This window comes from Canis aureus, unplaced genomic scaffold (genome assembly GCF_053574225.1).
Source record: "Canis aureus isolate CA01 unplaced genomic scaffold, VMU_Caureus_v.1.0 NW_027326411.1_RagTag, whole genome shotgun sequence".
NCBI lineage: Eukaryota > Metazoa > Chordata > Mammalia > Carnivora > Canidae > Canis > Canis aureus.
The window spans coordinates 316,661-333,015 of record NW_027554412.1 but is presented as its reverse complement, the minus strand read 5'-3'; the positions used below and the strand labels follow the sequence as shown (position 1 = coordinate 333,015).

Sequence of the window (16,355 nt, the reverse complement as noted above, 5' to 3'; positions counted from 1 at the left end):
ACCTCAGCTCAGATGCCACCTCTTAGGGAGATCTTCCCTGACCACCTTATCTGAAATAGCTGTACTTTCCTCCCTGATCACTTTCTAGCCCTCGCTTTACCTTATTTTCTTCATACCACTTATCACTGATTGAAATTCTATTGTTTATTGTCCTATTTCTTCACTAGCACGTAAGCCCCACAAAGAGAGGTGCACCTGGGTGGTTCAATAAATTGAGCATCTGACTCTTGGTTTTAGCTCAGGTCATGAGATCAAGTCCTGTATCAGGCTCTGTACTCAGCACAGAATCTGCTTGAGATTCCCTCCCCTCCCCTCATTTGCTCATTCTCTCACTCAAATAAATATTTAAAAAAAAAAAAAAAAGCTCCACAAAGAGAGAGCTTTTGTTTAACATCACTGTAACTCCAACAAATACATTGCCTGGTACATTACATAGTAAGAATTCAATATTTCTTATATTTCCTATGGTTCTTTGCCAGACACAGTGGAGAGTTTCCTCTGATCTTTTCTATGAGAACCTGGTAGGGCTTTTGGAGATAAAACTCATTCCACCTTCCCAAGGCTGGATCCCACTCTGGAGTTTTTAATTCTCAAATTTGCACAGAGCCTCCAGCAATTTGTCAATTACAATTTAGGTTTCCTATGCCATAAATGGGTCTCTAGAAGGTTTTTCCTGCGTGGGATTCACCTATCTGTCTCTATAATTTTTGAGGCAGGGGTTTGCCCTATGACCTCAGTTCTCTAATGGATCCCAGAATTGTTGTTGATTCAGCTATTTTTATGTGGATAGGAGAGATAACTTCCAAGTTCTTTTTGTGCTGGACTGGACACTGGAAACCATTCAAAAATTTTACTAAATAAGTGAATAAATGCTATAAGAATGTACAGCTATCAGCTGGCTCACTATTCTAGTTTTGTAAATCTGAACTTTATTTTAATCAATCACAACATAATTATACAGGAAGAGATGAATTCTCATGCCAGTGAATGGCACTTCTCTGATGACTGAACTTTTGGACTGAACATCATATTATTTGCATAATATGGAAAGTGGTATATAAAAGTTACATTATTTATTAATTAATAATTCCTTAAACTGAAAGCAACATATTCTAAATGTATTGATTGTGGTATAGGCTAAGCTGCAATAACAGATACTTCCATAAATCATTGGTTCAAATATAATAGAAGATTATTTCTCTCTCTTACAGTCTGGAAGGAGATGGTTGCCCAGGTTGGGGTGGGCAAAAGATCAGATAGAGCCCCAGGCTGAGTTCAAAGAGAATATGTAACCGGATCCTGGCTGTTTAGTTAGGAAGGATTGTATATGATCCAAATATAAAGTGTGTATATGTGTGTACAGGGCTCAGATGAATCAATTTTAGCATAGCATTCCATTTGAAGAAATATATACTCCAGTAGCCCAACAGAAATTAAAAGACATTTTAATATTTTATGTGCATTTCTCAAGAACTGTTAGGGAGATCTGTGCCATAACCCACAACAATACTTTAAAAAATATTATCTGTCTTCCACACTTCTTTCGTACTCCGTGTTTTTTGCAGTCTTCTCAAAATCCCCCAATTCCCCTGACACCCACCTTTTATGGCTTTTCTGTCTTCTTCCTCCTGCCCCCACCTTATCTCTTTCTTATTTAGATCAATTTAGAATTGAGCTTCTTTTTATGGTTTCATTTCTGCTTTGCTCATTACCTGGATTCTCCACAAGAAAGAACCCAGGGCTGACCCAGAAAGCAAATATCCTTTCCCTTACTTGACTGCAGCTCTGGCCCAGTTGCTCTCCCTGTCTTCTAATTTTGCATTACAAAAACACCAAGAACTAGACTGGCAAAGAAAGACTTGCTTAAGGTGGTGGGGGAAGGGTAGAATCTGCACAGACAGGACTGGGGAGGCAGTGAATACTTACACGTTAAGACGTCTTGTTTCCATCACACATATATCATTAAGAGCTCAAGTGAGGATAATGTGGACTGCTATAACTCCAAAACAGATGGAAAATCTCTCAGTTTAAAAATATTCACAAAGCTAGATTTATGCAGATGTTCCACCTGAAGACAGCGCTGAACAAATTAATGCTCACTGTGGACTATGAAAGTCTAATCTATAAAGTGAAAAGGGAAGAGAAGGAAACTGAAAATTACTGAGCATTTACTCAGTATTGGGTTAAGCTCTTTAAAGAATGTCATGTTATTTAAAATCCCCCCATAACCCTTCAGATCAGTGTTCTCGGCTTGGGGATCTATAGACCATATTCTCACTCATATGTGAGTGCTGAGATTGAAAAATGCTTGTGTTTTCATACCAAAAATAGCATGAAAATGTTTAACACGATATAGTGTGAGTGCCTGACATTAACCTTTTTGATTGTAATGTAGGTGCCTGACATCAAGCTTTTGATTGCTGAGGTATTCATTTCAAATAAGTCCATCTCAAATAAACATACTGCCAGCTGTATGACACAGCTACTAGCTAAACAACTGTGCTAAGGAGTTAGGCTGCCCTCACCTGTGAAGGTCCCTTTTCAGAAAGCCCTGTGTCACCTAGATAGATGATTGCTTGAGTCAACCCAATTTTTCTTTCTTGCACCCCAATTCCTGCTTGGGATGCTGTAAATTCTCCAATAAAGAGTGAACCCAAGAAACCCTAGGGAACCACACTTGGATGCCAATAAAGTCAAAGCCCCAGATCCACACTTCTTCCCTCTCTCTCTACCCATGACCTCACTATATGGCCCTTGGATGTGCTGTGTACCCTCCAGGACCTCCAGTGCTCCCTTATCTTTGGCACTGAGGTGCATCTTGCAAATGTAAAAACACAAAGGCTGGTACAGCCACCACCATTGACTCTGGTCAGCGAAAATGTCTATGGGACCTTGGCATAAATAATATGGACCCAGGTGATTGGCCTCGGGCATTCCTGGGCCAACGCATTACTAACAATTGGCTGGCACTGACAGGAACACAGGGGCATGTTCTAGATCATCAGGAAGATTATCTTATAATCAAATAATTCTAACCAAAGAGTCATATGACTGTATGCTACTGTATGCTACTGTAATTGAGGTAGACTAGTGAGAAAGGCATGCAGTCAGACTTGATCTGTAAATGACATGTGTAAGCCAAGTGAAGGCCAAAATATCTCATACTGTATGAAATAAATGATGACTTTGTAAGAGCTAAAATTCAGAATTGGGCTGAGATTTGAGTCATCACCCGGCATATGGTGGTAAAGTCATATTCTAAAGAACACGCCTAGAAGCAGTATTAACATTTGAGCTGTGATTTGATATAAACCAAAAAAAAAAAAAAGTCATCACATTGTTAATGCTATTTCCTTGAGGTTTGTTGTTTTTGTGAGTATTTAAACAAATTTACAAAATGTGTTGATTTATATCAGGGCGGTATATCAGAATGATTTATATCATTCTTCCCAATTTTTCATCTCTCTCTATCCCAGCATTCTCTGTTCTACAAGCCAAGCTTATGTCTTGTGACTTCGCAGCACCCCTCACTAGAGAAGGCAGAATGCCGTAGGAAGCTGGAAAAGAGGCAAGCTGTTTATGTGGCAGCAAAACACTGGCAAAACCGTTGCTTTCAGTGGCCCAAAGGCAAAAAAAAAGTACTTAATGAACCTGTGGCAGACAGAAAGGTTCTCAATCAGAATCTTGATAATGTGAACAGACTGTAATTTGCTGCATTCAAAAAGGTACAACAAGAAAGTGATGAGCTCAGAAAAACTGGCCACTTTGCAGGCAAAATTGAGAGGGGATGTAGAGAACCTAGAAATTCCAGAAGCTGTAGGGTTGATAAATAAAATTGTTTCTCCTTTCCATTCAGTAAGAGATAAAATTTAAAAACACCTTGTATTTGAAAGACCTACTAAAAAATAGCCTCACAGAAATGACAAAATCCAGGCACAACCTCATTAAGACCGACCTTAAGGCAATGTCTGGCAGTAGATACCTTCACCTGGACAAAATGACTTTTGAGAAAAGTGATTATGAACTCAAAGTACTTGTAATTAAGTCTAGAGAGAGACAGGCCTCACAAAAACTACAGTGTGGATTTTGGCACATGGAGTGGCTGTAATTAACGGCATCAAAAATCCAACAGGTTTTCAAGAGCCATGTTTGCAAAAGTGCTGCCATGCTAGATGAAGAGGTTGACTTTGAGATGGATCAAAAAGCTCTGGGATCCCAACTTTCTAAGGGTAGCAAGTGGGTGAGAGAACTGCTCATGTTCGGCAATACTATTTCAGATGTGGCCCCAAAGGGTGGAAAGAAAAATCACACCGGAGGCAGAGCAGGGCTGTGGAGAACAATGGACTGGGCCCTTTGTCCCAGGGAGCAGAGCCAGGGCCCGAATAAAGGACTGTTCCCTACCCTAGTGGAGAAACTGGCTGATATATCCCTGTTTCAGAGTGTCTGTGGACCAGTTGACCCCATATGCCTTCCAATCTTCCCTTTTTTCAGATAGGAGAGTTTACTGCTAAATCTTGTCCCTGTTTTATGATTGTATGTTGGCAGAGGGTGACAGATTCCTTGGTTTTGTTTTGGCTTGTAAATATCTAGATTGGGAAGAGCCACATCTGGCCCCAGGGTAAAGCACAGATCCTGAACTTTGAACCCCATGCTATGACTGGATGAGACTTTTTAATTAAAATGTCTTGAGAGGCAGGGGTGGGGGGAGTATGTTGCAAAAGGGAGCAAAGTGAATAATTATTATTTGAAGGAGACTGTGGTGGATTAAGCAGCTGTCATTCTCAATTCTTCATATACTTCCTCTTATAGATCTATTCATCCATGCTCTTTGCCTTGGGACTTTGCAGTACCTCGACTAGAGTAAACTAAGATATTTCCTTGCCCCATTGAAGCTGGACCTGGCTGGAATGTTAATAAACATGATGAGGCTTTAAATATGTGTGCATGGTTTGGCATTGCCTCTTTAGTCCAGTAATACATCATTAAAAAAAACCTAAACAAAACTCAAAGAGCCAAAAAACCCAAACAATAACAACAACAAAAACCCCATACTCCGTGTAGCCTCTGATCTCAAAATGAAGACTTGAGGAGAACTGATTCTACTTGTAACCTGGGGCTAGTCTTTACCTAGTCTACCTGACATCAGCCAAACCCAGCTGTGAATAAAAAAAAAATAAAAAAAAATAAATTTAATGTGCAAGCAACAGAGATCTTTGGTGCTTTCATTTATGCAATCAGTATTAGTTGACTAATAAAATTCACATAAGGAATATAAGTATAAAGAATTCATACCTCATTTTATGTTTATACATCGCTCATGTCATTAAGTTAGAAAACATTTTGAGTTAACAATAGAGTTCAATTTTTTTTAAAGATCTCCATGGATTTATCAAGTTTTAGAAACTTTGCCTTAGAGAGTTCTGATTAAACCCATTTTCTACTATCTGTCTTTCTGCCTCTTTTATTAGTTTTAAGTATCTTCTCTTTTGGTTAGGTGACTATTAAAATTTGCTCTAAGGGCATAAAGAGATTAAAAGAAAGAAAAAAGTTTTCTAAGAAGAAAGATAGAAAGGAAAAAGCTAAACTGCTGAATTCAGATGATGCAATTTGGCAGAATAATATAAGCAGAACTGTGAATGTCCAAACCCTGTCAGAGATTTTCACCATCAAAGGATTGACGTACCAGGTTTGCGCATCCCTACTGCGGCAGACAAGGGCAGCTTTCAAAATACTTCCAAACTTGGGACTATTCATCAATAAGGCTGATACTAACATCAAAATGTCAAAATGTGCAGCCTAAAAAAAAAAAAAAAAAAAAAAAGATAGAATCTTGCAGAATTAGACCAGGAATGAGAGGCCCTTGGGGAATAAAAATGCAGATTACAAAACAAATAGAATCTTTTAATATTCAAGAGACATTTTTTTGTTGAAGTTTTCCTCACTAGACCATAATTTGAGTAGCTTCAGACATTAATCACATCATGGAGGGGTGAACCGCCCCCCACCCCTGATTTATTTTTTATGTGTCTCACTGTTAACAAACTTTTTTATATTTAGAAAAAACTTGAAAGCTCCTTGGGGATTTGCACAAACTGTTCCTAAGGTGGGCCATACAGAACCCTGTGGTCAGTCACTCCATGAAGGGAGCTGTGGCTTCCTTCAGTCTTTACCTCCTTTAGGTGAGCGGAGAGGAAAGGCTAGAGCAGCTCAAGCACCTCCCAGTCTGTCTAGAGGGAACTATAGTGACTACACAGGTTGCTTACACACAGGTAGGCTGATAACAAGAATGTCTTGTTTATGAGCATTACTTCCTCAAGGAGTGTTGTGGGGATACTAACGTGGTAAAAAGAAGGAAAGGAAAAACTAACAAGGAAAGGAGGTTAAGTCCTCCACCTCCAGCCATCTAGAGCCAATTTTCTCACTTTAGAAAACTTCATTTCTGAAAGCTCTCAAAAACCTGCCCACTTCTTAATTTACTGACCATCTCTTGGGTAAGGGTACTCACCTCCTTCATATGACATGTTGGGGCACATTTGCTCTGGAAGCAGTTTGGAATCAGAGAAGAATGGTTATCCCACAAATGTGGGGTCTCTTTCAGGGAATGATGCAAAGTCATTCAGTTTCAGGAGGTGAAACTTAGAAAGGTTGCTCTTGCAGATTCAGGGTCCTGGGGAGGTCATTCTGGTTTGGAGGCTCTCAGCAAGCCCTTGTGTCCAGGCTTCTTTGTCATTGGTAGCCCGAGGGATAAAGAGAGCAGCTGTTTAGCCAGGGCAAACTCTGTTCTGGAACCACTGTGAGAAAAATAATACTTCAAATCAAATTCCTATCAAAAAAATTCATGGATTTTTGGTCAAAATTAAGACTCGCACAGTTATCTTTATTATTGGTTGATTGATTGCTTTTCCCATGATCATAGGTGAGACCACTTCGTTTCCATCTTTACCTTTTCTACATTCTCCTTAGCTCCTTTTTTTGGGGATGCTAATCCAATTATTTGTGTTGTGGGGGTGGTAATGGAAAAAGAGAGTGGCTGCAATTATGGAAGGAGTGGAGGTATGGATCTTATTTTCAGTGCAGTTTTTACAGTAGATTTCCTTTAAAAATTACATTGAGCAGGGATACCTGACAAAAATATTACTAATACATAACTCTGAAATTAGATATAGCTATGTCTTATGTAGACCACTGTACATATCCTTAACTTGAGTAATTAATTTTGGATAGATACATTGCATTATTTTTATTTTAAAATTCTTTTAAAATCAGGAAAATTATTCTGTTTTAACAAATACAGAGGACAAACTGGTAGTTGCCAGAGGTGAGGTTTTTTGGGGAGGGGAATGGTGAAATAGATAAAGGGGATTAAGAATATAGACTTATCATGAAGAGTGATGAGAAATGTATAAAACTGCTGAATCATTATATTGTGCACCTGAAACTAATATAACACTATATTAATTATACTTCAATCAGGTTTTCTTTTTAAAAAAACAACATTTTTGTTGAAATATTTCAAGTTATTTAGAGGTACATAAAAAATGTTCAATCTCTCTGATAACAGTTTAACACTTTGGTGTATATTCTCCCAGACATTACACATACCTCCATATATAAATGGACTTTAACAAGCTTTTCTCCCTCTAGTTTTCATTGATGCTCTTCCCATGTGAGTTTATGTAATATAATTCATTCTTCTAAACAATTACACAGAATTGTATGTACTAGAATTTATTTAATCATCCCTTTATCGATTGGGCATTTAGGTTACTTCTAATTAAATTTATATTATAAACAATGTTGAAAAACAACTATGTAGAAATACTTTTTTACTCACTTAGAAAATTCTCTATAGGAAAGATTCCTAGAAATGATATATTTGATTGGCCTTTGTGCTTTTAAAATATTCATAGAAGCTATCTGATTATTTTCCAAGAATTTTACTAGCTTATAAATGCATCAAAAATAGATAAATTTTGGGATGGCTGGGTGGCTCAGTGGTTGAGCATCTGTCTTTGGCTCAGGTCATGATCCCAGGGTCCTGGGATTGAGTCCCACATCAGGCTCCCCAAAGGGAGCCTGCTTCTCCCTCTGCCTGTGTCTCTGCCTCTCTCTCTGTGTCTCTCACAAATAAATAAATAAAATCTTTTAAAAAATAGATAAATTTTCTTCCAAATTCCTTTGAATTTTTATGCAATCATAGAATTCATTTAAAAAAAGGACATTTATATTCCTAACCTCCAAAGTAATGGTATTTGGAAGTAGAGCCCTTGGGGGGTAATTAGGTTTAGAAGTGGTTATAAGTGTGAAGTTCCCATGATGAGATGAGTGTCCTTATAAGAAAAGGAAGAGCATGAACTCTCTCCATCCCTCTTTCATCCCCCTCCTCTTCTCTCTGCTGTGTGGGGACAGTGTGAAAAGGCAGGCATCTGCAAACTATGAGGAGGATTCTCATTACATTCTCAACATGCTTCACACCCTGATCTCAGACTTCTCAGAGAAATGGATTTCCATTGTTTGTCACCCAGTTTATAGTATTTGTTTTGGCAAAGCCAACTGACAAATACAAGAGTTTTCTTTCCAGTTAGGGTGTTCTCAGCTGCAAGTGATAGAAAGCCTAATTAGGTGGGGCTTAAGCATTAAAGACATTTGTTACCCTCCCCCCGCCCCACCCCTTAAGAACTTCAGGGTTTCAGGGAACTCCAGGGCTTGATAACCTCACAAATCTATCAGGGGCCTGGGTTCCTTTATCTTTGCACTTCATTGTTCACACTGTGTTCCTACACATATGTAGGAATTCCTGCCTTTTCTCATGATCTCGAAATTGCTGCCACAGTTCTAGGTGTCATATTCAGACAATTTTTATTTATTTATTTATTTATTTATTTATTTATTTATTTATTTATTTATTTTAAGATTTTATGTATTTATTTGACACAGAAGGAGAACCAGAGAGTACAAGTAGGGAGAACAGCAAAGGGAGAGGGAACAGCAGGCCCTCCACTGAGCCCGATGTGGGGTTCGATCCCAGCACCCCAGGATAGTGACATGAGGCCAAGGCAGCCACTTAATGACTGAGCCATATGGTCACCCCCAGATAACAACTTTTTGAGGCAGAAATGGTAATATGTGTGACATTCTCAGAGTGAGGAAACCTTTGCAGCCCTCTCTAGCATATTTAACGCTAATGTCTCACTATGCAAAATGTAGTCATAGACAATGAGATTGCCATGATTATCTTGCTTCAGTGAAGACTTGCCCTCTGGGCTGGGAAGAAGCCTACCCTTCTTGTAAAATTGATTGCTTTAGTTCTGTATTGCTAGAAAACAAATTACCCCCTGAATTTAGCAGCTTTAAAGAACAAACATTTATTATATCACACAGTTTGTGAGAGTTGGAATCTGGGAGTGGCTTAGCAGGGTGGTGGTGCCAGTTGAAGGTCTTTAATGAGGTTACAAAGAAGTTGTCAGCAAGCACATGAGAAAATGCTCCACATCACTGGCCATCAGGGAAATACAAATCAAAACCACAATGAGATCCCACCTCACACCAGTGAGAATGGGGAAAATTAACAAGGCAGGAAACCACAAATGTTGGAGAGGATGCGGAGAAAAGGAAACCCTCTTACACTGTTGGTGGGAATGGGAACTGGAGCAGCCACTCTGGAAAACTGTGTGGAGGTTCCTCAAAGAGTTAAAAATAGACCTGCCCTACGACCCAGCAATTGCACTGCTGGGGATTTACCCAAAGATACAGATGCAATGAAACGCCGGGACACCTGCACCCCGATGTTTCTAGCAGCAATGTCCACAATAGCCAAACTGTGGAAGGAGCCTCGGTGTCCAACGAAAGATGAATGGATAAAGAAGATGTGGTTTATGTATCCAATGGAATATTCCTCAGCCATTAGAAACGACAAATACCCACCATTTGCTTCCACATGGATGGAACTGGAGGCTATTATGCTGGGTGAAATAAGTCAATCGGAGAAGGACAAACATTATATGGTCTCATTCATTTGGGGAATATAAAAAATAGTGAAAGGGAATAAATGGGGAAAGGAGAAAAAATTAGTGGGAAATATCAGGGAGGGAGACAGAACATGAGAGACTCCTAACTCTGGGAAATGAACTAGGGGTGGTGGAAGGGGAGGAGGGCGGGGGGGATGGGGGTGACTGGGTGACGGGCACTGAGGGGGGCACTTGATGGGATGAGCACGGGGTGTTATTCTATATGTTGGCAAATTGAACACCAATAAAAAAGAAATTTATAAAAAAAAGTTGTCAGACTGAGTGGCAGTAATCTGAAGGCTTGACTATGACTGGAGTATCTGCATTCAGAATGACTCAGTAACATGGCTGTTGGGGGTGAGGGGAGCTCAGTTCCTGGTTGGCTTTGGCTGGGGTGTCGGCTCCTTGCTGGATGTTGGTGGGGTGTCAGGTCCATGCCATCTGAGCCTCTCCACATCTGGGCTGCTCATGCTTGGCAGCTAACTTCCCGGAGGGCAAGCATTGCGAGGGAGTGAGTAGTAAGCTGCACTGCCTTTAGCGACCTAGTACCCCAAGTCATGCACTGTCACTTCTACTTTATTCTATTCATTAGAAGTGAGTCACCATTAGGTTCTGTCTCTTACAGAAACAAGTATCAAAAAATTTGTGGATATATTTCAAAACCATCAGAGAAAAGTAAGTGCGGCAGCTCTTTCACAAGAGAAGAAATGAGGGTGGCTGATGAGACAATTGATTATTTTTTTTTACCTTCCATTCTTGGTTTGCTAGGTTTTTAAAGATTGTGTACACTTGAATTTTATCAAAAATCATTTCAATTATAGAAGCAAATGGAACTTTTTTCTCTTTTAATGTGTTGGATTATATTCTTAGATTTTTCTAATGCTGAAGCACCTTATTAGTAGTGGGATAAATCTTTATTGTCATTCTGTATTATTATTTTTTGTACATTGCTTATTTGATGTTGCACCTGTGTTCAAAGGTGAGATGCATTTCTTCTTTATTCTTCTATTGTCTTGTCAGGTTGTGGTATTAAAGATATGTTAACCTCATAAAATGATTTGGGAAGCCTTTCCTCTTTTTCTATTCTCTGAAAAATAAACCATGTCTAGCTGTCTCTCTTGCTCTCTCTCTTTTTGCTGTCCTTGCTTAGCCTTTTTTGGCTCCAGGGATATCTTTTAATTTGAAAATTTGTCTTTCTTAAGAGTGTGGTGTTTTCAACCACTGCCTTTTTTTCTCTCTAATAATCATATTTAGCTTCTCGTTTCACAAGGATCCCACAGTTACAGTCCCTCTGATTTATTTAGGGAACAGTTTTTCAGACTTTATTCTGCTAAAAATGTGACAGTTTCTGTGGAACTCTAGCCTAGTACTTTTGCAAAGTTTTAAGTAGGCATCCCTCCCTCTCAGTGCATGATTCCCTTTGGCTCCATGGATATCCTGACTCTACCCAAGGTGGCTGAGAGAGTTCTTGTTGGGAAGATGGTAACACACTTCTCTGGCAATTTTCTCCTGTTAGTGCTTGGACTCACTTATGAGCACTTGGTGCTGGTTTCTTCATAAAGGGGACCTCATTTGCTTTGTATACTACAGAAACCCTTCCCGATACCTGTTTTACTGGTGATACTCGTCCTTGATTTCTAGCACTTAATGGATTTATTCCTTTTACTCTTTGGAAATTTCAATGAGCTTTTGGGAGGAAGGATAATAAACCTTCGTGTTGTCCATCCAACCTGCCATTTAGACTACAAGTCTGTTGCTGCTACTTACTATGCACATAGAACTTGACCTCCACACAAGCATGTCCACAACTATGGTATTTAGAATCCATTATCTTTTAATATATACATTATAAAAATAACATATGCATACTATAGAAAACGTGGAAAATGCAAAAATGTGAAAAGAAGGAAAAAAGATCCATTGACCAAACACCTCAAAATAATGGCTTGTATCAGACCTGGTATTTTCTTGTAATTCTGTTAAATATTTGTAATCATACATATATTTTTATATCTTTTTTTTTTTTTGAGAGAGAGTGAGAGAAAGAGCTTGAGCGGAGGGAAGGAGCAGAGGGAAAGGGACAAACAGACTCCATGCTGAGCACAGAGCCCTGTGTTAGGCTCGCTTCCAGAACCCTGAGATCATATCCTGAGCCAAAATCAAGAGTCATATACTTAACAGACTGAGCCACCCAGGTGACCCTGTATATCTTTTTTTATTTAGTGTTATACCAGAATTCTCTTTTAGTGCTATTGCTTGTTTTGTAATGATAGTGTCATTTTTGAAGTCACTGTTTTCATGATTCTAGTATCTAATTTTTAAAATCTAATGATGGTCTTTGATGTTGCTTATAGCATTCCATTTTTCTGTTTTTACAGGATTTTCTACTAGTCCTTGGGTTGTGCTTTCTATGAGCAATGATTGCTCACCTTTTCTCTTTCTATGATCTTTTCCATTATTTTCTTTGCTGTAGTGAATTTATATATACTTGATATGTTATTTTGTTGCTGAAGGCAGCCCTACCAAAGTGTTCTCTCACATCTGAATATAAGTGAGTCATCTCGATTCCCTTATCACTTATCTGAAACCTGAGAATTCGAAGACCGAGTGCTGGTGTTCCAAATACTTTCAGAAGCCTGGTTCTGATCTTTAGTGAATGAGTCGTGATCTTTCTTCTATAATTTAAAGCCCTGTAATGGGATTAATTACATCTAAACAGCGGCATTTCTTACTCCCTTCAGTAATTTCCTTAAGCTTCACATCCTTCTCGACTCAGGCTATAGCACTTCAGCAGAGCCACTTCTTGCACTTCCCCCAGCTCTCCCCAGAAGCTGTTCACACTCTTCTCTGGCTCCTTTTTTTTTTTTTAATAATAGGATTTTTTTAAAATATAAAATTGACATACCATAAAATTCTTCATTTTTAGGCATACAATTCGTTGTTTTTTAGTATATTCACAGAGCTGTGCAACCATCAGCACTAATTTTAGCACTTTTCCTTATCCCCCAAAGAAACCCCCCACCCATTAGTAATCCTTCCTCATTGTCTTCCTCCTCCCTCATCCCCCTACTTTCCTGGGAATTGCCAATCTACTTTCTATTGATTTGCCTGTTTGGGACACTACATATATGTGGAATCATACTGTATGTGACCTCTTGTCACTTAGCATGATATTTTCAAGGTTTATCCATGTACTATTTATTTCTTTATTTGAGAGAGAGAGGAGAGAGAAAAAGAGAGAGAGAAAAAGAGAGAGAGAGGGAAAGAGAGAGAGAGAAGAGAGAGAGAGAAAGGGAGAGAGAAGAGAGAGAGAGAGGGAGAGAGAAGAGAGAGAGGGCGAGAGAGAAGGGGCAGAAGGGAGAGGGAGAGAGAGAACTTTAAGTAGGCTCTATGCCCAGCATGGAGCCCCTACAAGGTTCAATCTCACGACCTCAAGATCATGACCTGAGCCAAAATCAAGAGGTAGATGCTTAACTGACTAAGCCACCCAGGTGCCCCTATCCATCGACTTTTTAAAAATTGTGGTAAGAATCCTTAATATGAGAGCTACATCCTTAACAAAATTCTAAATGTATGATATGGTATTGTCTATAGACACGAGGTTGTGCAGCAGATATCTAGAACTTATTCATCCTTTACAATTGAAAATTTATACACATTGATTAGCGACTCCCCATTTCCTCCTCCCCACTGGCACCCACCATTCTATTCTTTGTTTCTATGAGTTCTATTGTATTAGATTCTTCATAGAAGTGGAATCATGCAACATTTGTCCTTCTGTGACTGGCTTATTGAACTTAGCATAATGTCCTTAAGTTTCACCCATTTGTCACATATTACAGGATTTCTCTCTTTTTTAAAGCTGAATAATATTTCATGGTACTTATATACCACATTTTCCTTATTCAGGTTGTTTCTTTATTCTGTTGTGGGGATAGGCCACATTTCGCATCATCAGTTAATGAACGTTGGGGTTGTTTCTACTTTTTTGGCTATTATGAATAATGCTGCTATGTCTCAGGGGTTTTAAGAGGGGGAATATCTCATGAGTTTTGATACAGACATTCTTTGATGGGGTATGGAAGGGGATGGGTGGTGGGAATCTCCTTAGACTTCTCTGCCCTGTGCTCTCACTCTAACAATGAATTTGCCTTCTTCTCCTTTGCTTTCTTTCTTTTTGTTTTATTTGTTTTAAGATTTTATTTATTTATTTGATGGAGAGAGAAAGAGAGAGACAGAAAGAGCAACAAGCAGGGGGAGTGGCAGGGATAGGAAGAGGGAGAAGCAGGCTCCCCGTGGAGCAGGGAGCCTGATGTGGGGCTCGATCCCAGGACTCTGAGATCATGACCTGAGCTGAAGGTAGATGCTTAACCCACTGAGCCACCCAGATGCCCCTGCTTTGTTTGATTTTTTTTTTGAGAGAGAGAGAGAGAAAGAGAGAGAGAGAGAGAGAGTGAGAGCACGAGGTGGAGGTAGCGGCTGAGGGTTAGGGAGAGAGACAATCTTAAGCAGGTTCCATGCCCAGTATAGAGCAAGATGTGAGACTCAATCTCATGACCTTGAAATCATGATCTGAGCCAAAATCAAGAGTCAGATGCTTAATGAGCATCTGAGCATCTGAGCCATCCAGGCACCCTGCTCCTTTGCTTTCTGTTCCAGCAAATCCTTGTTTGTCACTGAGCTATTTGTCTGTGCCTCACAAGGGACTGCTCTGCAGAGCCCTCTATGTGTTCTATCAAGAAAAACAAGAATGGTGAGCCACCATTCTTTGTTACTGGCCAGACACTGGCTTGGGCAAAGGAGTTCTCCCTTCTACAAGAGTTTGCTGCATTTCTTGTTCCATACTGCTCCCCTCTGTCCCAAATAACCTCTCCTCAACTGAGTAGGAGTCACAAGAATATTTAGGATTTCATGTATTTACCTTCTTCCTCCCTCTCACTTTCCACTGTTCTAGAATGGAGAGTTAGGAGTTCATCCAAATGACATTATTTATTGGTCTGTTTCTTGCCCTGACTGCCACTTTTCAAGCATTATTATATGAAATTGGCCTTCTCTCTATGCATTGCTTTTTTCCTTCTGTTTGTAACCTATTTTTTTTTTTCATTTTATTAGTTTTAAGAGGAGGGAGAGACATTTTGTGATTTGGCTTTTTTTTTTTTCAGAAAGTCTTCAAGTGATTCTCCAAAAACTGTTATAAATTATTTATTTAATTGCTATTTAATAGTCCATGGTTCAATGTGACATGATTTATTCCAGAATTCCCTTATTTTTGGACATTAGGTTTGTTTCCCTTTTTGGCTATTATAAATAATGCTTGGAGGAGCAATTTTTCCATAAATCTTTTTGTTTCGAGATCATTTTCTTAGGCTAAACTGCCAGATGTGTAATTATCTGACCAAAGAATAAGATGGTTTTTAAGTTACTTGAAACATCTATGCAAAATTATGTCCCTAAAAGATTTCTCATTTGCACTCCCAACAGTATGGGTTACATGACTCTCTGATTGAATTTTTGCTCTTATTTAAACAAAACAAATCAATGAAACACGTAACTAACTTCTTGTTAGAATTTATGGCACTATGAGTTAGAAAAAGCATAAAATTCGTTGTAACTGCCTTACAAGGCATAAAGGTGTGACAATGCTATTATTTTGTTTTGTATATCTGCCTACTTTTTGGTGGCTAGTCTTTATTTCAACGAAAACAGTAGAAAGATACATGTTGGATCAGCATGATCCACCAAGTTTGGGTATACTTAAGTAGATTTTTCAGAATCTTGACTTCAGCTAGGTCACTTTTTGTTCTGAACAGTTTTATTAGGGTAGACATACATATTGAAACATATAGTATAGTGCATATTTTAAAGTGCTTAATTTGGTACATTTGACATATGTATATGCCCATGAAACCATCAGCACAATCAAGACAAAGAATATTTCCATAATTTCTAAGTTTCTTCTTGGTCTTGTATTCTTTCCAGGTCTTTCCAGCACTCCCACCCCTCATCTGCTTTTTTTTGTCACTGAAGATTAGTTTGAATTTTGTAGAGTTAAATAAATGAAATCATAAATTACATGCTCTTTTTTTTTTTTTTTTTGTCTGGCTCTTTCAATCAGTGTAACTATTTTGAGAGTCATTTATATTGTCATGTTTCCAGTTTGAGGACATTACCAAAGAGTTGCTATGAACATTTCTGTACAAGACTTTGCATGGACATAGGCTTTCTCTTCTTTAGGGTAAATACTTAAAAGTGAAAAGTCTGGGTCATATGGTAGGTATATGCTTAATTTCCAAATAAGCTGCCAAACTGTTATCCAAAGTGTCTATGCCATGTCACATCCTACCAGCA

The 16,355-nt window shown here is 38.8% G+C and overlaps 1 protein-coding gene and 1 long non-coding RNA gene across 2 annotated transcripts in view; one reads left to right on the top strand and one right to left on the bottom strand.

Moving 5' to 3' along the window:
- The window catches only part of LOC144309457 (outer dynein arm-docking complex subunit 2-like), a 271,308-nt gene that overhangs the window by 229 nt on the left and 254,724 nt on the right, over positions 1 to 16,355 (bottom strand). The window contains exons 24-26 of the transcript XR_013375451.1: positions 6,506 to 6,791; positions 5,684 to 5,796; positions 1,927 to 2,121 (exon numbers count right to left, since the gene is read on the bottom strand). The gene's annotated coding sequence lies outside the window, so the exon portion shown is untranslated. The remainder of the gene's footprint in view (positions 1 to 1,926; positions 2,122 to 5,683; positions 5,797 to 6,505; positions 6,792 to 16,355) is intronic.
- Positions 1 to 16,355, top strand: part of LOC144309462 (uncharacterized) — a 186,917-nt gene that overhangs the window by 22,038 nt on the left and 148,524 nt on the right. The gene's annotated exons all lie outside the window — the stretch shown is intronic.